We start from the raw sequence: 24,885 nt of genomic DNA, 5'->3' as shown, positions 1-24,885 counted from the left end.
GTTCACAGATGTTCGGAGCAGAGTAAGCTTTGTCACCCCAAACCACTGGCTCAACTTGCCGAGCCATTATGTCCTACTTCTCCCCGGACCACGTTTTCCATTAATTTTCCTTTGGAGTATTACTTGCAGAAGGTGGTATTTAGAGTTCCGCATCATATGACCAAAGTATTCTAGTTTCCTTCTCTTGATGGTAGTGAGAATTTCTGGTTCTTTGTTCATACGGTGCAAAACGTCTATATTGGTCATTTTAGCTGTCCAAGGTATCTTCAGCATCCTTCGGTACGTCCACATTTCAAATGCTTGCAATCTCTTGCACGTGGTCTCAGTTAGTGTCCATGCCTCAACGCCGTATAACAGAATTCTGAAAACGTAGCAACGGAGTAGTCGTGTCCGTAAGTGAAATGGAAAGGTCACGGCTTGTCAAAAGTTTCCTAAGTCTCTGAAAAGAAGTTCCGGCCTGCGCAATTCTGCATCGGATCTCGTGAGTAAGGTCCCAGTCATCATTGATGTGACATCCCAGGTATTTAAATGTTTCTACTCTCGCGATCTGTTCCTTCGCTGTTGTGAGATTACCACGAATGCCATCTTCTTTCCTACTTATAACCATCTAGTTGGTCTTCTTTACATTAAGCTTCAAGCCCATTGCGCTGCTGGCATTTAAAATATTATTATTAGTTACATGCTCAGTAACGCTTTATTTATTTATTTGATTTATTCATCATCATCATCATCATCTGTTTACCCTCCAGGTTCGGTTTTTCCCTCGGACTTAGCGAGGGATCCCACCTCTACCGCCTCAAGGGCAGTGTCCTGGAGCTTCAGACTCTTGGTCGGGGGATACAACTGGGGAGTATGACCAGTCCCTCGCCCAGGCGGCCTCACCTGCTATGCTGAACAGGGGCCTTATGGAGGGGTGGGAAGATTGGAAGGGATAGGCAAGGAAGAGGGAAGGAAGCGGCCGTGGCCTTAACTTAGGTACCATCCCGGCATTCGCCTGGAGAAGTGGGAGACCACGGAAAACCACTTCGAGGATGGCTGAGGTGGGAATCGAACCCACCTCTACTCAGTTGACCTCCCAAGGCTGAGTGGACCCCGTTCCAGCCCTCGTACCACTTTTCAAATTTCGTGGCAGAGGCGGGAATCGAACCCGGGCCTCCGGGGGTGGCAGCTAATCACGCTAACTACACCACAGAGGCGGACATTTGATTTATTTATTTATTTATTTATTTATTTATTTATTTATTTATTTATTTATTTTTATTTAACCTCCCGGGTTAGTTTTTAACTCGGATTAAGCGCGGGATCCCACTTCAACCGGCTCAAAGGCAGTGTCCTGCAGCATGAGATTTCCGGTCGGAGGATACTACTGGAGACGAGGACATGTGCCTCGCCCAGGGGGCCTTGGCTCCTATGCTTAAGACGGGACTTGGGGTGTGATGGAAAGATTGGAAGTGATAGACACAGGAGACGGAATTAAGCGGCCGTTGCATTAATTAAGGGACATTCACAGCATTTGCCCGGGGAAGAATTGAGGAAACCGTGGAAATCCAATTCCAGAATGGCTGAGGTGGGAATCGAGTGGGAATCCATTGCGTTGAACTTCCGAGGCTGTGTAGACTCCGGTCCAGCACTCACGAAACTTTTCAGATTTTGAGGCAAAGCCGAGAATCGAGACCGGGCCTCCGAGAGTGGAAGCTAATCACGGTAACTACAACACTATGCAGGCGGGCTAATTGAAATAATACGATCGTTTTTCTTCATACTTCCACCATAAATTGATCAGCGATTAGTTGTTGGTATGCTGTACGTATCTTCTTGATCTTCCCCTTTACTGTCACTGGCATTTTCATACTCATTAACTGTTCAAAATTTCTGCAATTTGGGTGCACAAGAACAAGCTTAACATTAAAAAGGCCATTCCCCAGGTGAGGCTCGAACTCACAACCCCGGCATCTCTCGGCTACTGTCTTATAAGTACCGTGCGCTAACCAATTGCGCCACTGGGGAACTCGGTTAAGTAGACTCATCAATAAACTACTAATCACTCCCTGGGGGTTTTAAGGATCCTTAGTACACGCTCTTTGATCATACGGTGCTGTCTATTGATTCTCTAGACCTGGGATGGCGAACATTTTCCAACTAGTGTGCCATTTTAAGTCTGGTTTATTATTATCAGGCTGTCTACTGTGCCACTTATTATTTTAGTTTTTTTAATGGCTACAACTTGCCCCCCCCCCTCACCACCGCGGACTTTCATCCCTAAAACAAAATAATGTTTAATAGTATGTTATTACTCATACACATATATATTGTGAAATAATACATTTGATTGCAAGTTTCGTGGTCGTATTTTTCCAATATTTCGTAACCATATCATCATCATCATCATCATCTGTTTACCCTCGGACACAGCGAGGGATCCCACCTCTACCGCCTCAAGGGCAGTGTCCTGGAGTTTCAGACTCTTGGGCGGGGATACAACTGGGGAGTATGACCAGTACCTCGCCCAGGCGGCCTCACCTGCTATGCTGAACAGGGGCCTTGTGGAGGGATAGGCAAGGAAGCGGCCGTGGCCTTATGTTAGGTACCATCCTGGAGGATAAGTGGGAAACCACAGAAAACCACTTCCAGGATGGCTGAGGCGGGAATCGAACCCACCTCGACTCAGTTGACCTCCCGAGGCTGAGTGGACGCCGTTCCAGCCCTCATACCACTTTTCAAATTTCGTGGCAGAGCCGGGAATCGAACCCGGACCTCCGGGGGTGGCAGCTAATCACGCTAACCACTACACCACAGAGGCGGACATGATAGCTTCATAACACACGATAAGACTTGCACCTGAACCAAGACGGTTTGTAACTGTTGACTTCACAACGTTAGTTTTCTACTTACATTGACAAGGTTCGTTGTAGAAATGAGCTGCTTGCAGGCGTATGATGACGCAAACAAATTATCTAGCACTAGAGCAAGTTTCTTCACGGCCGAAAATATGTGTGGCAGGCTTTTCCACTGCTCAAGTATTACGTTCTCCGGCTTCTGGAGAGAGTATTCACCATCAACAGCACACTCGATTTTCACCAGTGCTTCACCAAGTTCTACGAATTTGTTGACCCATGTACTGCTTTCTCGAAATTCAGTAAACTCCATTTCTAAACTGTCAATATCTAACTACTCTAAACATTTGGCATTAATGTCACTCATTTGTGCAATATGAGGTTTTGAAATTAAGTTTGTTCAAATCTCGAAATTGGAAAAATTTCTTGGCAACTACTTGTCTTACAAAAATTCAAAATAATAAACATTTACACACTAAGAAAAATTTCGCGATGCTGGCAACCACGCAGAAGCCAAACTTCACTAAATGACTGATGTGGTGAGCGAAATATTCGTCGGACGCATCTGACATTTATCTCACGTGACTTCTGGAGCTATCAGTGTTGCCATAATACCCGTCCGAATGAAACTAGAAATAGGTACTTATTTCTTAAACCTGAAACACTATGACCATACGATGCACGAGGTATGCATAGTCTATAGTACAAGATGTACATAAAAACGTTAATACGTGCATTTGGTGTGCCACCTAATGACACGCGTGTCATAGGTTCGCCCTCCCTGCTCTAGACAGTACTTGACCGCCCAGGAAATAATGCAAATCGAAGTAAACGAACGCTGATTATAAACATCGCCTGGAGAGCCTTCGTCATTTTCAACAGCTATTTACGGTAAACCTTGAGAAGAGAGTTTATCTTATTCGTATGAGCCCGCCATTGTGTTCTAGTGGTTACTGAGATTAGCTGCTACCACAGAATGCCGGGTTCGATTCCCGGCTCTATCCTTATATACAACAAGTGGTACAAGGGCTCAAACGTGATCCACTCAGCCTCGGGAGGTCAGCTAATTAGAGGGGAGTTCGATTTCCAGCTCAGCCATCCTCGAAGAGGTTTTCCATGCTTTCCGCTTTATCATCCAAGTAAATGCCGGGAAGGTACCTAACCTAAGGCGGTCGTTTCCTTACACCTTACTTATCTATCTCGTCCAATGTTCCATTCTCCCCACAGTGCGACTCGTTGGCTGGATGGTCAGCGTACTGGCCTTCGGTTTAGAGGATCCCGGGTTCTACTCCCGGCCGGGTCGCGATTTTAACTTTAATTGGTTAATTCCAGTGGCACGGGGGCTGGGCGTATGTGCCGTCCTCATCATCATCTGCACCTGGCGAGCCGAACCCGTTCTGGGATATCCCGGCACTAAAAGCCATACGACATTTCATTTCATTTCTCCCCACAAGGTCACTGATCAGCATAGCAGGTCGAGGTACTGGTCCTCCTTCGCAATTCTTTCTCCAACCCAAAGTCCCTTGCTTCAGGACACTCCCCTTGAGGGGGTAGACGTGGGATCCTTAAATGTGTCCGAGGGAAAGGCCAATCCTGGATGGTAAACAAGATTAGGAAAGGAGATGAAAGATAACTTGTCTTCTACAGGGATCGAAATCAAGACTAATGCTTTACACGACTAGTGCTGTGCCACTGAGCTGAAGGTTCTAGAACCAACCTGCTGTCTTGTTTGAGCAACAAGGGCCATACTGAGTGTAGCCTGTTAGAGTATGAGATAACGTCCCTACTGTGGGGATTTAACTCACGACCCCTGGTTTACGATACCAGAGCTCTTCCTTCCTCCTCTTCTTCTCCGTCTTGCCCTACGGTTGTGCCCCATTTGCCATCACAGCAAAATTCTCCCTTTTGCGATCACTTCCGTTACAGTGGAAAACAAGAATGTGAAGAAAGACCAGCTCTTGTCACAGTTGCGACAACTGTAAGATTAACAGCAGCTTATCAGGGTTTTCCAATGTCCCTGTAGCAGGGGGACTGCGAATTAAGGCGTACTCCACACAACCTCCCTCTTGAAGGTTTTTTGAGGTAATATTATTCTATAGGTCCGCCTCTGTGGTGTAGTGGTTAGCGTGATTAGCTGCCACCCCCGGAGGTCCGGGTTCGATTCCCGGCTCTGCCACGAAAATTTGAAAAGTGGTACGAGGGCTGGAACGGGGTCCACTCAGCCTCAGGAGGTCAACTGATAGAGGTGGGTTCGATTCCCACCTCAGCCATCCTCGAAGTAGTTTTCCGTGGTTTCCCACTTAAGGCCACGGCCGCTTCCTTCCCTCATCCGTGTCTTTCCCTTCCAATCTTCCCATCCCTCCACAAGGTACCTGTTCAGCATAGCAGGTGAGGCCGCCTGGGCGAGGTACTGGTCATTCTCCCCAGTTGTATCCCCCGACCAAGAGTCTGAAGCTCCAGGACACTGCCCTTGAAGCGGTAGAGGTGGGATCCCTCGCTGAGACCGAGGGAAAAGCCGAACCTGGAGGGTAAACAGATGATGATGATGATGATGATGATTAGTCTATAGTTTTTAACATACTGAAATTATTCCAGCTGTAGACATCCATGGTTGATGTAGCTTTCATTGTTATGTTGTTATCTGCGTATTTATTTACGACATGCATGTCATTGAGACGAAGAAAGGCAAGCCTCGTGCTTTATATGATGGATACTTACGGAAAAGTCAGGGATGTTTGGTGACATGGGTTTTTTATCGCTGGCATTACGTCGCACACAGATAGGTCTTTTGGCGACAGTGGGATAGTAGAGGCTAGGAGTGGGAAGGAAGCGGCCGTAGCCTTAATTAAGGTACAGCCCCAGCATTTGCTTGTTATGAAAATGGGAAACCACGGAAAACCATCTTCAGGGCTACCGACAATAGGATTCGAACCCACTATTTCCCGAATACAATCTCATCTTTTCGCGCTATCATTATAGAATTATCATTTCTTCAACTTATGTTAATCTTAATTTTTCCTTAACATTAAGTACAGACAAAAATTATAATTTTATTTATACAGGTGAAAGCTGGTTATGGCGCCAACTATTCGGGAAACGCGTGGGTTCGAACCCCACCGTCGGCATTCTCAGAATGGTTTTCTGTGGTTTAATATTTTCACCTCCAGGCAAATGCCGGTACAGTTCCTACCCAGAGGCCAGAGTTGAGTCCTCCCACTCCTTACCCAATTTCATTCACCATAACACATTTCATCTTCATTACCTCCTTCGCTGAAGTTGGTGCCAGGAAGGGCATCCGGCCGTAGATATATTCCTATAAATTAATCTCATCACACCCCGACCCGGTATCAAGGAATAAGACTAAGGGGTTATTCGTACATGCAGTTATATGAAAGTAGGTTAATTATATTTTGAGCAGTTGTTAACTTAACGTGTCAGTATGAATGTTTGAACAGTTTGAACATTATTTAAGCAGTAATTTAATAGTGGCCCCTATTGTGTAAGAAAGTGTTAAGTCTCAGATGAGCTACAATTGCTTTAGAACGGGTAGCACTATAGAAGAAGCAAAGTGTTATAGCAAAATCCTGTTCTGAAATTGGAAATTGTAAAATTCAACGGTTTAAATACGCCCATCTTTTGTCTTGCTTCTTAAAACTCTTTTAAGCGCGTTTACACCAACAACCATCTGCTAACTCTAAATAAAAGGTTCATTTGAGTCCTGTTTATTCTCTTCCAGTCCCGATATTAACGCATCAGTCTCAAACGGTAAATATAAGTAATTTAATGAGTTTCAACATACGTTTCGTAAGACGCCTAGTATGTAGATATCTAGTTACTTTACCAGTCCTCACAGCAACCTGACCGTTTGTGTGTCTCTGATAAGAGTGATCGCGAATGGGACAATGCATAACCGGTCAAAAATAAACTAGTCTTGTATTCTACCTGAATTATCGCAAATGGAACGACACATCCCCTACTTCCTCTGAATCTCTTTTCCCTCCAAGGTTGGTTTTTCCCTCCGACTAAATTCGGTGCTCTATATTTACCGCCTCAAGGGCAGTGTCCTGGAACGTGAGACATTCGATCGGGGTATACAGCTAGAGAGGAGGACCAGTGCCTCGCCCAGGCTGCCTCACTGGCTGTGGAGAATCACGGAACTGGCAGCGGGATGGGAAGATTGAAAAGAATAGACAAGGAAGAGGGAAGTAAGCGGCCGTGGCCTTAAGTCAGGTATCATCCCGGCATTTGCTTTGAAAATCCCTTCGAGGATGGCTGAGGTTGGAATGGACCCACCACTACTCAGATGATCTCAAGAGGGTGAGTGGACCCCGTTTTAGCCCTCTTACCACTTTTCAAATTTCGTGACAGTGGCGGGTATCGAACACTGGGCCCTGCGGGAGTGGAAGCTAATCATACTAAGCACTACACAATTCATGCGGACTATAGTGCTCTTCCAGTGAGATAAATGGACTCGAATTGCTGTGTTTTGCTGTTTCACTTTCTAAACCAACTTCTGTATAGCCGTGTGAGATTAAATATTACTTGCCACCTGTGAAAATTAAACTCACGACCCCTCGTTTACGTGGCCAGTGCTCTGCCACTGAGATAAGATGGCTTGGTTTAACGCGCTCTTCTGGTTCAGGTTCCAAGGCAAGCTAAGTAAGGATAAGAGGAAATAAAATATGCCTGCCTCCTGCGAAGATTGAACTCACGAACCCTGGTATACGAGACCAGTGCCCTACCACTGATCTAAGGGGGTTTATATTAACGCATTTTCCTGGTACGGCTTACAGGCAAATTCAGTAAGGACGAATGAAAAAATATAGGACTTGACCCCTGGGATGATTGAACACACGACACCTCGTTTAAAAGATCAGTGCCCTCCACTGAGCAGAGAAGTCCTGTACTAATGCTTTTTTCTTGTGCAGATTCATAAACAAACTCGATAAGGACGTGCGATAATAAATATTACTTGCTTCCTGTGATGATTGAACACATGACTTGTACCAAAACGTTTTTCTGGTTCAGCTTCAATCGAACCTCAGTATGGACGAGTGAAAATATATCTTACCTGCTTCCTGAGCAGATTGGACTCACGACCCCAGATTTACAGGACCACTGCTCTACCACTGAACTCAGGAGGCTCGTACAAAACGTTTGTCTGGTTCTGCTTCCAATCCAGCCTCAGTATGGACGTGGGATAATAAATAACTCTTGCCACATGTGACGATCGCATTCACGGCCCCTGTGCTAAGAGACCTAGAATCGAGACCGATTTTACAGGACCAGTGCTCTACAACTGAGCTCAGGAGGCTCGTACCAAACGTGTTCCTGGTTCTGCTTCCAATCCAGCGTCAAATAAATAACACTGGCCACATCTGACGATCGCATTCACGACTCCTGTGCTAAGAGACCAAGTAGTATAATACAGAGATTCTGGCGCCGCCACCGCCACCGGGCTCCCAGAGGCCACCTCCACCTCTACCTCCACCACAGCCAGAGGCCTCCCAGATGCCTCCTCCACCACCACCACAGCCAGAGGCCTCCCAGAGGTCTCCTCCACCACCCGCGGGAAATTTGAATTTGTAAACAAAGCCACGTGCTTTTTGACAGCTGTCATCGACAACAACGCATCGCTAACCTCAGTACTGCCATCTTGACGGGCCTAAACCTCAGTAGTACCAACTTAACCTAACTAGCGCCAGGTAAACCAAGCCACGTGTTTTTTGACAGCCACGTGCTTTTTGACAGACAACAACGCATCGCTAACCTCAGTACTGCCATCTTGGCGGGCCTAAACCTCAGTAGTACCAACTTAACCTAACTAGCCCGTGGTAAACAAAGCCACGTGCTTTATGACAGCCACGTGCATTTTTACAGCTGTCATCCGCCATCTTTAATCCAGAGAGCACCGTGCTGCCCTCTTTATCGTAGTAGATGTAAATTCGTCACCTGTCATCGGCAGTGCTGCCATCTTGGCGGGCCTAAACCTTAGTGCTACCAACTTAACCTCACTAGCGTGAGATAAACAAAGCCACGTGCAGCTGTCATCCGCCATCTTTAATCCATAGAGCTCTTTAGCTACTTACCTTTGAAATGTGGTACGTCGCAGCTGTCATCCGCCATCTTGCATCCGAACCCTCAGTGCTGCACTCTTTAGCTAGATACCTTTGAAATGTAGTGGTAGTGATTTGAAAAATTCTTTCTGGTCTTGTTTGGAAACAAAGCCACGTGCTTTTTTGACAGCTGTCATCCGCCGTCTTTAATCCAGAGAGCGCCGTGCTGCCATCTTTAGCTACTTACCTTTGAAATGTGGTACGTCACAGCTGTCATCCGCCATCTTGCATCGCAAACCTCAGTGCTGCACTCTTTAGTTTGAAATGAGGTGGCGGCAAATTCCACGTGCTCTTGTTTGGAAACAAAGCCACGTGCTTTTTTGACAGCTGTCATCCGCCATCTTTAATCCATAGAGCTCTTTAGCTACTTACCTTTGAAATGTGGTACGTCACAGCTGTCATCCGCCATCTTGCATCGCAAACCTCAGTGCTGCACTCTTTAGCTAGATACCTTTGAAAAGTAGTGACGGCAAATTCCACGTGCTCTTGTTTGGAAACAAAGCCACGTGCAGCAGTCAACCGCCATCTTTAATCCAGAGAGCACCGGGCTGCCCTCTTTAGCTACTTACCTTTGAAATGTGGTACGTCACAGCTGTCATCCGCCATCTTGCATCGCAAACCTCAGTGCTGCACTCTTTAGCTAGATACCCTTGAAATGTAGTGGCGGCAATTTGAAAAATTCTTTATGCTCCTGTTTGGAAACAAACCTATGCGCTTTTTTGTCAGCTATCATCCGCCATCTTTAATCTAGAGAGCACTGTGCTGCCCTCTATGTGGTGGTGGTAAATTCTACACGCTCTTGTTTGGAAACAAACCCATGTGTTTTCAGACAGCTGTCAACCGCCAGAGAGCACCGTGCTGCCCTCTTTATGCCGGTGGAAAATTCTACGTGCTTTTTGACAGCTGTCATCCGCCATCTTTAATCAAGAGAGCACCGTGCTGCCATCTTTAGCTAGATACCTTTGAAATGTGGTGGCGGCAAATTCCACGTGCTCTTGTTTAGTAAACAATGCCACGTGCTTTTTTGACAGCTATCATCCGCCATCTTTAATCAATAGAGCACTGTGCTGCTATCATGCGGGTAATTTCGTTAGCCGTCATCCACCATCTTTAATCTACAGAGCACCGTGCTGCTCTCTGTAGTAGCGGGCAATTTGAAAAGTTCTGTTACTTGTCATCCGTCATCTTTAATCAACAAAGCATCGTACTGCTATCTTTAGTTACATACATTTAACATGTGGTGGCGGATAATTTGAAAAAAAACATTCCGTTAGCTATCATCCACCATCTTTATTCAACAGAGCATCGTGCTGCTATCTCTAGCTACATACATTTAACATGTGGTGACGGCAATTTGAAATTCTATCTAGATGCCATCTTTAATCAACAGAGCACCGTGCTGCTATGCCTTTGAATTGTGGTGACGGATAATTTGAAATTCCGTTAGCTATCATCATTAAACATTAGTGCATTCGCTAACCTAACCTCTCATTTACTACCTTGAAGGAGATTATACGACACCTCCTCTACCTCCTGCTCTTCCACCTCCTCCTCCTCCCCTACCACCTCCGTCTCCTCCTCCTCCTCCTCCTACTCCTCTGTCAAGGCATAACTTTATCGAACACACATCGCGAAGGCAAGAGTGTGCAGCGATATGCATGTTTAGACTTGCGGATTACGAAAGAAACATAACAAGACTTGAATCGAACACTGCACTCGATGTCGTTAACTTCAACATGTGATTAAAACATTGTCTGGTGTGTTCAGAACACTACATAAGTAGAATCGAACGCTGTACAACATGTTAGGGGATACCTTTGTTCTAAGAAGATCAGATTGAAACATAACAAGACTAGAATTGAACACTGCACTCGATGTCGTTAACCTTAACATGTGATCAGAACATTGATTGATGTGTTCAGATCACTAAACAAGTAGAACCGAACACTGTACAACATGTTAGGGGATACCTTTGTTCTAAGAAAATTAGATTGCAAAATAACAAGACTAGAATCGAACACTACACTCGATGTCGTTAACCTTAACATGTGATCAGAACATTGATCGATGTGTTCAGATCACTAAACAAGTAGAACCGAACACTGTACAACATGTCAGGGGATACCTTTCTTCTAAGAAAATTAGATTGAAACATAAGAAGACTAGAACCGAACACTGTACAACATGTTAGGGGATACCTTTGTTCTAAGAAGATCAGATTGAAACATAACAAGACTAGAATTGAACACTGCACTCGATACAACATGTGATCAGAACATTGATTGATGTGTTCAGATCAATAAACAAGTAGAACCGAACACTGTACAACATGTTAGGGGATACCTTTGTTCTAAGAAAATTAGATTGAAACATAACAAGACTAGAATCGAACACTGCACTCGATATCGTTAACCTTAACATGTGATCCGATACAACATGTTAGGGGATACCTTTGTTCTAAGAAAATTAGATTGAAGCATAGCAAGACTAGAATCGAACACTGTAAGAACATTGTTTGATATGTCAGGGCAAAAGTACAACTTCAATGATTTACCTAGTGTAAAAATCAAAAACACACACTGTGCACATATCGCATAGCTATCTCGCCTATCACTTGCCTAGTATGAAAATCAAAAACACACTGTGCACATATCGCATAGCTAACTCGGCAACACTTCAAATGATTTGCTTAGTACGAAAATAAAAAATCTACACCGCGTAGCTAACTCGTTCATCGCACTGCTAAGACGCTTAGTAATTGCAAATACACTGATATATGTCATACGAAAATCAAGAAAGCACACTGCGTTGCCAACTCGCTCGGGTCACTCGCTTAGTAATTGCAACACGACTAGAACACTGATACACGTTACTCTTTTTTTTCTCGAAACACACACACACACGGATAAGAATGTTCCGAGATACTACATACTTACATGTTTTTTTTTTAAAATAGGGGGATGAAAGATCATAAATTATATGTACACATGTTGTCTCCTCGAAGTTGTAAGACGAAATAGACGCAGTACTGCGAGTTTCCGCTCTAGCTGGCGAACGGAAGTAGCATGATATCTCAGCAAAAAAAAAAAAACAAAAAAAACGCGTGAGCTTGCATACACGCAAGTCAGACACAATGATGGATACCGCGATTCAAATCCTGGCAACTTAAGCCGTCAGGAAGGACATCCGGCCAGATCATGTTATGACGATCGCGCAGGTCCCTCGCCTAGCATTTGCTATTTTTTACGGCTTCCGACAGTAGGAGTTCGAACCTGCTATCTCCCGAAGTAGCGGATAGATTGAAGAGTGTTGAGGGTGATTCATTTGTCGGATGGAGGTGATAAGCCTTGTGCAGGCTTCTTCGGTAGGAGAAGGCTATGTGCCGGCACTGGGATATCTAGTTATAAAACCCGCTACAACAAATTTATCGCGTATACTGCGATTTAAAATCCTAGTCAGGAAGGGTAACCGGTCGTAAAACTATGGTGTATGATCTAAGAGGCGGGTTGTATAAAAAGCCAGCATTAAGTAAGGGCTGTTGATAGGGGGCGTTAAACCTTGTGCAGACTCCTTCGAAAATGATTTTGAGTACAAGACGTTGATGGTGATTCATCTGTCGGATGGAGGTAATAAGCCTTGTGCAGGCTTCTTCGGTAGGAGTAGGCTATGTGCCGGTACCGGGATATCTAGTTATAAAACCCGCTATAACAAATTTATCGCGTATACTGCGATTTAATATCCTAGTCAGGAAGGGTAACCGGTCGTAAAACTATGGTGTATGATCTAAGAGGCGGGGTGTGCAAAAAAGCTAACATTAAGTAAGGGCTGTTGATGGGGACGTTAAACCTTATGCAGACTCCTTCGAAAATGATTGTGAGTACAAGAGTGTTGAGGGTGATTCATTTGTCGGATGGAGGCGTTAAGCTGTGTGCAGGCTTCTTCGGTAGGAGTAGGCTATGTGCCGGCACTGGGTTTTACCCTCTCCCTACAGTAGTATATTACATTCTTAGGTAGTTTCGAGGGCGTGCAAAAAAATCCAGCATTAATTAAGGGCTGTTGATGGAGGGGTGTTAAACCTGGTACAGGCTCCTTCAACAGGAGTAGCCTACATGCTGGCGCCGTGCAGGCTCTTTCGATAGGAGTGGGGTATATTCTGGCGCTGTGTTTTAATCTCTCCGTACAATCATGATATTTTATGTTAGGAGCTTACACGGGCTGAATTCTACTCAGCTAAGAAGACGTTCTGTGAGTTACAAGTAGCTTATCACCACGCAGTGTCTTCGTTCAAGGTTACTACAGCCGGAAGATGCGTGTACAATTTCAGCCAACACATGCATTCTGCACCTCGCTCTGAATGACTGGGCCGATACAACTTCAAAGACTGTGGAACAAAAAAAATGTAACCTATAGCCTACAGTTTGGTTTAGTGTGCATGCCTCTCACCCGGTAGTCTCGGGTTCGATTCTCTTAGGATTAAAAATATGTTTTACAGCTTTTAAATCGCAAGAATTTGTTTTAAGACTAGCTGCCCTTCCTGACGCAAAACTGGCAGTATCTAGCCTCTTACATCATACACTATTGTTTTCGGCCGGTTGCCCTTCCTGACGTCAAAGAACTCGGATTAAGAATCTGTTTTACAACTAGATGCTCTTTTTAACACGAGAATCGGGATTTTACAGCTAGATACACTTCTTAGATTTTAAATCGCTGTATCACGAACTATTGTTTTACAGCCGGATGCAATTCCTGACGCAAAACTAAGATTTTAAATCGCGAGAATTTGTTTTAAGACTAGTTGCCCTTCCTGACGCAAAACTAGCAGTATCTAGCCTCTTACATCATACACTATTGTTTTCGGCCGGTTGCCCTTCCTGACGTCAAAGAACTCGGATTAAGAATCTGTTTTACAACTAGATGCTCTTTTTAACACGAGAATCGGGGTTTAACAGCTAGATACACTTCTTAGATTTTAAATCGCCGTATCACGAACTATTGTTTTACAGCCGGATGCCCTTCCTGACGCAAAACTAAGATTTTAAATCGCAAGAATTTGTTTTAAGACTAGTTGCCCTTCCTGAGGCAAAACTGGGAGTATCTAGCCTCTTGCATCATACACTATTGTTTTCGACCGGTTGCCCTTGCTGACGTCAAAGAACTCGGATTAAGAATCTGTTTTACAACTAGATGCTCCTTTTAACACGAGAATCGGGGATTTACAGCTAGATGCTCTTCTTAGATCGCCGTATCACGAACTATTGTCTTACAGCCGGATGCCCTTCCTGACGCAAATCTAAGATTTTAAATCGCAAGAATTTGTTTAAGTCGCCCTTCCTGACGCAAAACTAGCAGTATCTAGCCTCTTACATCATACACTCTTGTTTTCGACTGGTTGCCCTTCCTGACGTCAAAGAACTCGGATTAAGAATCTGTTTTACAACTAGATGCTCTATTTAACACGAGAATCGGGGTTTTACAGCTAGATGCTCTTCTTAGATTTTAAATCGTTGTATCACGAACTATTGTTTTACAGCCGGATGCCCTTCCTGACGCAAAACTAAGATTTTAAATCGCAAGAATTTGTTTTAAGACTAGTTACCCTTCCTGACACAAAACTAGCAGTATCTAGCCTCTTACATCATATACTATTGTTTTCGACCGGTTACCCTTCCTGACGTCAAAGAACTCGGATTAAGAATCTGTTTTACAACTAGATGCTCTTTTTAACACTAGAATCGGGGTTTTACAGCTATATGTTCTTCTTAGATTTTAAATCGCTGTATCATGAACTATTGTTTTACAGCGGATGCCCTTCCTGACGCAAAACTAAGATTTTAAATCGCAAGAATTTGTTTGAAGACTAGTTGCCCTTCCTGACGCAAAACTAGCAGTATCTAGCCTCTTTCATCATATACTATTGTTTTCGACCGGTTGCCCTTCCTGACGTCAAAGAACTCGGATTAAGAATCTGTTTTACAACTAGATGCTCTTTTTAACACGAGAATCGGGGTCTTACAGCTAGATGCACTTCTTAGATTTTAAATCGCTATATCACGAACCATTGTTTTACAGCCGGATGCCCTTCCTGACGCAAAACTAAGATTTTAAATCGCAAGAATTTGTTTTAAGACTAGTTACCCTTCCTGACACAAAACTAGCAGTATCTTGCCTCTTACATCATATACTATTGTTTTCGACCGGTTACCCTTCCTGACGTCAAAGAACTCGGATTAAGAATCTGTTTTACAACTAGATGCTTTTTCTTAACACGAGAATCGGGGTTTTAGAGCTAGATGCTCTTCTTAGATTTTAAATCGCTGTATCATGAACTATTGTTTTACAGCCGGATGCACTTCTTGACGCAAAACTAAGATTTTAAATAGCAAGAATTTGTTTAAGTTGCCCGCCCTGACGCAAAACTAGCAGTATCTAGCCGCTTACATCATATACTATTGTTTTCGACCGGTTGCCCTTCCTGACGTCAAAGAACTCGGATTAAGAATCTGTTTTACAACTAGATGCTCTTTTTAACACGAGAATCGGGGTTTTACAGCTAGATGCACTTCTTAGATTTTAAATCGCTGTATCACGAACTATTGTTTTACAGCCGGATGCCCTTCCTGACGCAAAACTAAGATTTTAAATCGCAAGAATTTGTTTGAAGACTAGTTGCCCTTCCTGACGCAAAACTAGCAGTATCTAGCCTCATACATCATAAACTATTGTTTTCGGCCGGTTGCCCTTCCTGACGTCAAAGAACTCGGATTAAGAATCTGTTTTACAACTAGATGCTCTTTTTAACACGAGAATCGGGGATCTACAGCTAGAAGCTCGCCGGATGCCCTTCCTGACGGCATAAGTTGCCAGGATTTGAATCGCGGTATCCATCATTGTGTCTGACTTGCGTGTATGCAAGCTCACGCGTTTTTTTTTTTTTTTTTGCTGAGATATCATGCTACTTCCGTTCGCCAGCTAGAGCGGAAACTCGCAGTACTGCGTCTATTTCGTCTTACAACTTCGAGGAGACAACATGTGTACATATAATTTATGATCTTTCATCCCCCTATTTTTTTTAAAAAAAACATGTAAGTATGTAGTATCTCGGAACATTCTTATCCGTGTGTGTGTGTGTGTGTGTGTTTCGAGAAAAAAAGAGTAACGTGTATCAGTGTTCTAGTCGTGTTGCAATTACTAAGCGAGTGACCCGAGCGAGTTGGCTACGCAGTGTGCTTTCTTGATTTTCGTATGACATATATCAGTGTATTTGCAATTACTAAGCGTCTTAGCAGTGCGATGAACGAGTTAGCTGCGCGGTATAGATTTTTTTATTTTCGTACTAAGCAAATCATTTGAAGTGTTGCCGAGTTAGCTATGCGATATGTGCACAGTGTGTTTTTGATTTTCATACTAGGCAAGTGATAGGCGAGACAGCTATGCGATATGTGCACAGTGTGTGTTTTTGATTTTTACACTAGGTAAATCATTGAAGTTGTTCTTTTGCTCTGAACACATCAAACAATGTTCTTACAGTGTTCGATTCTAGTCGTGCTATGCTTCAATCTAATTTTCTTAGAACAAAGGTATCCCCTAACATGTTGTATCGGATCACATGTTAAGGTTAACGACATCGAGTGCAGTGTTCGATTCTAGTCTTGTTATGTTTCAATCTAATTTTCTTAGAACAAAGGTATCCCCTAACATGTTGTACAGTGTTCGGTTCTACTTGTTTATTGATCTGAACACATCAATCAATGTTCTGATCACATGTTGTATCGAGTGCAGTGTTCAATTCTAGTCTTGTTATGTTTCAATCTGATCTTCTTAGAACAAAGGTATCCCCTAACATGTTGTACAGTGTTCGGTTCTAGTCTTCTTATGTTTCAATCTAATTTTCTTAGAAGAAAGGTATCCCCTGACATGTTGTACAGTGTTCGGTTCTACTTGTTTAGTGATCTGAACACATCGATCAATGTTCTGATCACATGTTAAGGTTAACGACATCGAGCGTAGTGTTCGATTCTAGTCTTGTTATTTTGCAATCTAATTTTCATAGAACAATGGTATCCCCTGACATGTTGTACAGTGTTCAGTTCTACTTGTTTAGTGATCTGAACACATCGATCAATGTTCTGATCACATGTTAAGGTTAACGACATCGAGTGCAGTGTTCAATTCTAGTCTTGTTATGTTTCAATCTGATCTTCTTAGAACAAAGGTATCCCCTAACATGTTGTACAGCGTTCGATTCTACTTATGTAGTGTTCTGAACACACCAGACAATGTTTTAATCACATGTTGAAGTTAACGACATCGAGTGCAGTGTTCGATTCAAGTCTTGTTATGTTTCTTTCGTAATCCGCAAGTCTAAACATGCATATCGCTGCACACTCTTGCCTTCGCGATGTGTGTTCGATAAAGTTATGCCTTGACAGAGGAGTAGGAGGAGGAGGAGGAGGAGGCGAAAGTGGTAGGGGAGGAGGAGGAGGTGGAAGAGCAGGAGGTAGAGGAGGTGTCGTATAATCTCCTTCAAGATAGTAGATGAGAGGTTAGGTTAGCGAATGCACTAATGTTTAATGATGATAGCTAACGGAATTTCAAATTATCCGTCACCACAATTCAAAGGGATAGCAGCACGGTGCTCTGTTGATTAAAGATGGCATCTAGATAGAATTTCAAATTGCCGTCACCACATGTTAAATGTATGCAGCTAGAGATAGCAGCACGATGCTCTGTTGAATAAAGATGGTGGATGATAGCTAACGGAATGTTTTTTTTTTCAAATTATCCGCCACCACATGTTAAATGTATGTAACTAAAGATAGCAGTACGATGCTTTGTTGATTAAAGATGACGGATGACAAGTAACAGAACTTTTCAAATTGCCCGCTACTACAGAGAGCAGCACGGTGCTCTGTAGATTAAAGATGGTGGATGACGGCTAACGAAATTACCCGCATGATAGCAGCACAGTGCTCTATTGATTAAAGATGGCGGACGATAGCTGTCATAAAAGCACGTGGCTTTCTTTACTAAACAAGAGCACGTGGAATTTGCCGCCACCACATTTCAAAGGTATCTAGCTAAAGATGGCAGCACGGTGCTCTCTTGATTAAAGATGGCAGATGACAGCTGTCAAAAAGCACGTAGAATTTTCCACCGGCATAAAGAGGGTAGCACGGTGCTCTCTGGCGGTTGACAGCTGTCAGAAAAGCACATGGTTTTGTTTCCAAACAAGAGCGTGTAGAATTTACCACCACCACATAGAGGGCAGCACGGTGCTCTCTAGATTAAAGATGGCGGATGATAGCTGACAAAAAAGCGCATAGGTTTGTTTCCAAACAGGAGCATAAAGATTTTTTCAAATTGCCGCCACTACATTTCAAAGGTATCTAGCTAAAGAGTGCAGCACTGAGGTTTGCGATGCAAGATGGCGGATGACAGCTGTGACGTACCACATTTCAAAGGTAAGTAGCTAAAGAGGGCAGTACGGTGCTCTCTGGATTAAAGATGGCGGTTGACAACTGCACGTGGCTTTGTTTCCAAACAAGAGCACGTGGAATTTGCCGCCACTACATTTCAAAGGTATCTAGCTAAAGAGTGCAGCACTGAGGTTTCGGATGCAAGATGGCGGATGACAGCTGTGACGTACCACATTTCAAAGGTAAGTAGCTAAAGAGCTCTATGGATTAAAGATGGCGGATGACAGCTGCACGTGGATTTGTTTATCTCACGCTAGTGAGGTTAAGTTGGTAGCACTAAGGTTTAGGCCCGCCAAGATGGCTGCACTGGCGATGACAGGTGACGAATTTACATCTACTACGATAAAGAGGGCAGCACGGTGCTCTCTGGATTAAGGATGGCGGATGACAGCTGTCAAAAAAGCACGTGGCTGTCAAAAAGCACGTGGCTTTGTTTACCACGCGCTAGTTAGGTTATGTTGGTACTACTGAGGTTTAGGCCCGTCAAGATGGCAGTACTGAGGTTAGTGATGCGTTGTTGTCTGTCAAAAAGCACGTGGCTGTCAAAAAACACGTGGCTTGGTTTACCTGGCGCTAGTTAGGTTAAGTTGGTACTACTGAGGTTTAGGCCCGTCAAGATGGCAGTACTGAGGTTAGCGATGCGTTGTTGTCGATGACAGCTGTCAAAAAGCACGTGGCTTGGTTTACAAATTCAAATTTCCCGCGGGTGGTGGAGGAGACCTCTGGGAGGCCTCTGGCTGTGGTGGTGGTGGAGGAGGCATCTGGGAGGCCTCTGGCTGTGGTGGTGGTGGAGGTGGCCTCTGGGAGCCCGGTCTCGTTGGCGGCGCCAGAATCCCTGTATTATACTACTAGACCAGTGGTCTATTATTCGGTAAGAGATCTTGTAAGAATGCCCCTTCTCTTTCAGCTTCCAAGCAATATTCGGTAAAGACGTTGAAAATAAATAATATTGCCGCCTGTGAGGATTGAACTCACGACCCCTGGTTTACAAGACCAGTGCTCTGCCACTGAGCTAAGGGGGCTTGTGTTAACGGACTCCGCTGGTACAGACTCCAACCCAGACTCAGTATGGACGTACGAAAATAAATAACGCATATTGTGCCTCCTGTGAGGACTGAAATCACAACCCGTGGTTTACAAGGCGAGTTCTCTGCCACTGTGCAAAACAAGATCTGAATGAGCGGTATTCTGGTTGTGTTTATCAATATGTATAAGAAAGTGTACCTGCCTCTTGTGAGCTTAGGAGGCAGATCCCATCGATTTCTTCTAAATTACCGTAGAGGCCATCAACTTGGGGTCGTGTATTAGCTATCAGGAGGCCTCTAGCTGTTGCTTGCAGGCTATTGTTTCCAGTTGCCCGAACTGAGCTAAACGGTCTCTTCGAATTTCATCAGCTACCAGTGGTAGAGTATTAACCTGTGGATCTTAAGAACATGGGTATTATCCGAGAGTGGTAGCCGTCCTTTTGAACGGCGGAACAAGGTCAATCTTAGGACGTCGGCATTTAAAATATTATTTTTAGTTACATGCTCCGTAACGCTTTATTTATTTATTTATTTATTTATTTATTTATTTATTTATTTATTTATTTATTATTTAATCTCCAGGGTTAATTTTTCACTCGGATTTAGCGCGGGATCCCACCTCAACCGCCTCAAGGGCAGTGTCCTGCAGCGTGAGATTTCCGGTCGGGGGATACTACTGGAGTCGAGGACAAGTCCCTCGCCCAGGTGGCCTTGGCTCCTATGCTTAAGACGGGACTTGTGGAGTGATGGGAAGATTGGAAGTGATAGACACAGGAGACGGAATTAAGCGGCCGTTGCATTAATTAAGACACCTTACCAGCATTTGCCCGGGGAAGAAGTGAGCAAACCGTGGAAATCCAATTCCAGAATGGCTGAACTGGGAATCGAATGGGAATCCATTGCGTTGAACTTCCGAGGCTGTGTAGACTCCGGTCCAGCACTCACGAAACTTTTCAGATTTTGAGGCAAAGCCGAGAATCGACACCGGGCCTCCGAGAGTGGAAGCTAATCACGGTAACCACAACACTATGCAGGCGGGTTAATAGAATTAATACGATCGTTTTTCTTCTTACTTTCATCATAAATTGATCAGCGTTTAGTTGTTGGTATGCTGTACGTATCTTCTTGATCTTCCCCTTTACTGTCACTGGCATTTTCATCATCATTAATTGTTCAAACCTTCTGCAATTTGGGTGCACAAGAACACGCTTATCATTAAAAAAGCTATTCCCCAGGTGAGGCTCGAACTCACAACCCCGGCATCTCTCGGCTACTGTTTTATAAGTACCGTGCGCTAACCAATTGCGCCACTGGGGATCTCGGTTAAGTAGTCTCATCAATAAACAAGTAATTACTCCCTGGGGGTTTTAAGGATCCTTAGTACACGCTCTTTGATCATGTTGTTGTTTGAGTCATCAGTCCATAGACTGGTTTGATGCAGCCCTCCATGTCACCCTATCCTGCGCTAACCTTTTCATTTCTACGTAACTATTGCATCCTACATCTGCTCTAATCTGCTTGTCATATTCATATCTTGGTCTACCCCTACCGTCCTTACCCCCTACACTTCCTTCAAAAACCAACTGAACAAGTCCTGGGTGTCTTAAGATGTGTCCTATCATTCTATCTCTTCTTCTCGTCAAATTTAGCCAAATCGATCTCCTCTCACCAATTCGATTCAGTATCTCTTCATTCGTGATTCGATCTATCCATCTCACCTTCAAAATTCTTCTGTAACACCACATTTCAAAAAGCTTCTATTCTCTTTCTTTCCGAGCCAGTTATCGTCCATGTTTCACTTCCATACAATGCCACGCTCCACACGAAAGTCTTCAAAAACATCTTTCTAATTCCGATATCAATGTTTGAAGTGAGCAAATTTCTTTTCTTAAGGAAGCTCTTCCTTGCTTGTGCTAGTCTGCATTTTACGTCCTCCTTACTTCTGCCATCGTTAGTTATCTTACTACCCAAGTAACAATATTCATCTACTTCCTTTAAGACTTCATTTCATAATCTAATATTTCCTGAATCACCTGCCTTCGTTCGACTGCACTCCATTACTTTTGTTTTGGACTTATTTATTTTCATCTTGTACTCCTTACCTAACACTTCATCCATACCATTCAGCAACTTCTCGAGATCTTCTGCAGTCTCAGATAAAATAACAATATCATCGGCAAATCTCAAGGTTTTGACTTCCTCTCCTTGGACTGTGATTCCCTTTCCAAATTTCTCTTTGATGTCCTTTACTGCCTGTTCTATGTAAACGTTGAAAAGGAGAGGGGACAAACTGCAGCCTTGCCTCACTCCTTTCTGGATTGCTGCTTCTTTTTCAAAGCCCTCGATTCTTATCACTGCAGACTGATTTTTATACAGATTGTAGATAATTCTTCGTTCTCGGTATCTGATCCCTATCATCTTCAGAATCATAAATAGCTTGGTCCAATCAACATTATCGAATGCCTTTTCTAGATCTACGAATGCCATGTACGTGGGCTTGTCCTTCTTGATTCGATCCTCTAAGATCAGACGTAAAGTCAGGATAGCTTCACGTGTTCCTTCATTTCTTCTGAAGCCAAATTGATCTTCTCCCAACTCAGCTTCAACTTGTTTTTCCATTCTTCTGTAAATAATACGTGTTAAAATTTTGCAGGCATGAGATACTAAACTAATGGTGCGGTAGTTTTCACACCTGTCAGCACCGGCTTTCTTGGGAATAGGTATAACAACATTCTGCTGAAAATCGGATGGGACTTCTCCTGTCTCATACATCTTGCAGGCTAAATGAAATAACCTTTCCATGCTGGTTTCTCCTAAGGCAGTCAGTAATTCAGAGGGAATGTCATCAATTCCAGGTGCCTTGTTCCTATTGAGGTCACTCACAGCTCTGTCAAACTCTGACCTCAAAATTGGGTCTCCCTTTTCATCAGCATCAACAGCCTCTTCATGTTCCAGAACCAAATTATCTACATCTTTACCTTGATACAACTGTTGAATATGCTCCTGCCATCTTTCTGCTTTGTCTTCTTTCCCTAGAAGTGGTTTTCCATCTGAGCTCTTAATATTCATACACCTAGATTTCCTTTCTCCAAAGGTTTCCTTGATTTTCCTGTATGCAGCATCTACCTTTCCCAGGACCATACAGCCTTCGACATCCTTGCATTTCTCCTTCAGCCATTCTTCCTTAGCTGCCTTGCACTTTCTATCCACTTCATTCTTTAATCGCCTGTATTCTTTTCTGCCCTCTTCATTTCTAGCATTCTTGTATTTTCGTCGTTCATCAATCAGGTCTAGTATCTCCTGAGTTATCCACTGATTCTTAGTTGATCTTTTCTTCCTTCCTAACATTTCTTCAGCAGCCCTACTGACTTCATTTTTCATGACTCTCCACTCTTCCTCTATAGTGTTTCCTTCAGCCTTTTCATTTAGTCCTTGTGCAACATGTTCCTTGAAACAATCCCTCACATTCTTTTCTTTCAACTTGTCTAGATCCCATCTTTTTGCATTCTTTCCTTTCTTCAATTTCTTGAACTTCAGATGGCATTTCATGACCAACAAGTTGTGGTCAGAGTCCACGTCTGCTCCTGGGAAAGTTTTGCAATCCAACACCTGGTTTCTGAATCTCTGCCTAATCATAATGAAGTCTATTTGATACCTTCCAGTGTCTCCAGGTCTCGTCCACGTATACAGCCGTCGTTTGTGGTGTTTGTACCAAGTATTGGCAAGGACTAAATTATGATCAGTGCAGAATTCAACCAGACGACTTCCTCTTTCGTTCCTTCGTCCCAATCCAAATTCTCCTACTGTACTACCTTCTCTTCCTTGGCCTACCACTGCATTCCAGTCTCCCATCACAATTAGATTCTCGTCACCTTTTACATATTGTATTAAATCTTCTATCTCCTCATATATTCTTTCGATTTCTTCATCATCCGCTGAACTAGTAGGCATATAGACCTGCACTATTGTGGTGGGCATTGGTTTGGTGTCTATCTTGACGAAAATAATTCTTTCACTATGCTGGTCGTAGTAGCTTACCCGCTGCCCTATTTTCTTATTCATTATTAAACCAACTCCTGCACTTCCTCTGTTTGATTTTGTGTTGATAATTCGGTAGTCGCCTGACCAAAAATCTTGTTCTTCCTGCCAACGTACTTCACTTATGCCAACTACATCTAACTTTAGCCTATCCATCTCCCTTTTCAGATTCTCTAACCTACCACAACGATTCAAACTTCTAACATTCCACGCTCCGACTCGCAGAATGTCAGTATTCATCTGCCTGATGATCGCCCCCTCTCGTGTAGTCCCCACCCGGAGATCCGAATGGGGGACTAGTTTACCTCCGGAATATTTTACCCGGGAGGAAGCCATCATCAGTACATCATTCATACAGAGAGAGCTGCATGTCCTCGGGAGTTAGTTACGGCTGTAGTTTCCCGTTGCTTTCAGCCGTGTAGCAGTATCAACACAGCTAAGCCATGTTGAGTATTATTACAAGGCCGTATCAGTCAATCATCCAGACTGCCACCCTTGCAACTACCGAAAGGCTGCTACCGCCCTTTCGATGAACCATTCGTTAGTCTGGTCTCTCAACAGATACCCATCCGATATGGTTGCACCTGCGGCTCGGCTATCTGCATCATTGGGACACGCAAGCCTCCCCACCGCGGCAAGGTCACATGGTTGCTGTTTATTGATACTCTAGACAGTAGTTGACCGCTCAGGAAAGAATGAAAATCGAAGTAAGCGAACGCTGATTGTAAACATCACCCGGAGAGTCTTCCTCATTTCCAACAGCTATTTACGGTAAACATTGACAGAAAGTTTATCTTATTCTACAAATATGAGCCCGCCTCTGTGTTCTAGTGGTTACTAAGATTAGCTGCTACCCCAGAATACCGGGTTCGATTCCCGGCTCTAGCATTGTATACGGCAAGTGGTACGGTTGATGAAACCGGATCCACTCAGCCTCGGGAGGTCAGCTAAGTAGAGGGGAGTTCGATTTCCAGCTCAGTCATCCTGGAAGTGGTTTTCCATGCTTTCCGCTTTATCCTCCAGGCAAATGCCGTGAAGGTACCTAACCTAAGGCAACGGTCGTTTCCTTACCCCTTACTTATCTATACCGTCCAACCTTCCATTCTCCCCACAAGGTCACTGTTCAGCATAGCAGGTCGAGGTACTGGTCCTCCTTCGCAATTTTGTCCCCAATCCAAAGTCCCTCGCTTCAGGACACTCCCCTAGAGGGGGTAGACGTGGGTTTCTTAAATGAGTCCGATGGAAAAGCCAACCCTGGATGGTAAACACGATTAAGAAAAGAAATGAAAGATAACTTGTTTTCTACGGGGATCGAAAGCAAGACTAATGGTTTACACGACTACTGCTGTGCCACTGAGCTAAAGGTTCTAGAACCAACCTACTGCCTTGTTTGAGC

General features: G+C 43.8%; 3 non-coding genes across 3 annotated transcripts; all 3 read right to left on the bottom strand.

Annotated features, from left to right (window-relative positions):
- Nucleotides 1–1,917: 1,917 nt before the first annotated feature.
- TRNAI-UAU (transfer RNA isoleucine (anticodon UAU)) lies at nucleotides 1,918–2,007 on the bottom strand. Its single transcript is given in 2 exon segments — nucleotides 1,918–1,953; nucleotides 1,970–2,007. It is a non-coding gene; the product is annotated as a tRNA-Ile (tRNA).
- A 17,369-nt stretch (nucleotides 2,008–19,376) lies between these two features.
- On the bottom strand, nucleotides 19,377–19,448 carry TRNAT-UGU (transfer RNA threonine (anticodon UGU)). Its single transcript has one exon. It is a non-coding gene; the product is annotated as a tRNA-Thr (tRNA).
- A 1,230-nt stretch (nucleotides 19,449–20,678) lies between these two features.
- On the bottom strand, nucleotides 20,679–20,768 carry TRNAI-UAU (transfer RNA isoleucine (anticodon UAU)). The gene is given in 2 exon segments: nucleotides 20,679–20,714; nucleotides 20,731–20,768. It is a non-coding gene; the product is annotated as a tRNA-Ile (tRNA).
- Between the last annotated feature and the right edge of the window lie 4,117 nt (nucleotides 20,769–24,885).

The sequence above is a fragment of the Anabrus simplex genome, chromosome 3 (assembly GCF_040414725.1).
Source record: "Anabrus simplex isolate iqAnaSimp1 chromosome 3, ASM4041472v1, whole genome shotgun sequence".
NCBI lineage: Eukaryota > Metazoa > Arthropoda > Insecta > Orthoptera > Tettigoniidae > Anabrus > Anabrus simplex.
The sequence above is the reverse complement of the archived record's forward strand: the minus strand, read 5'-3'. Positions and strand labels throughout refer to the sequence as shown.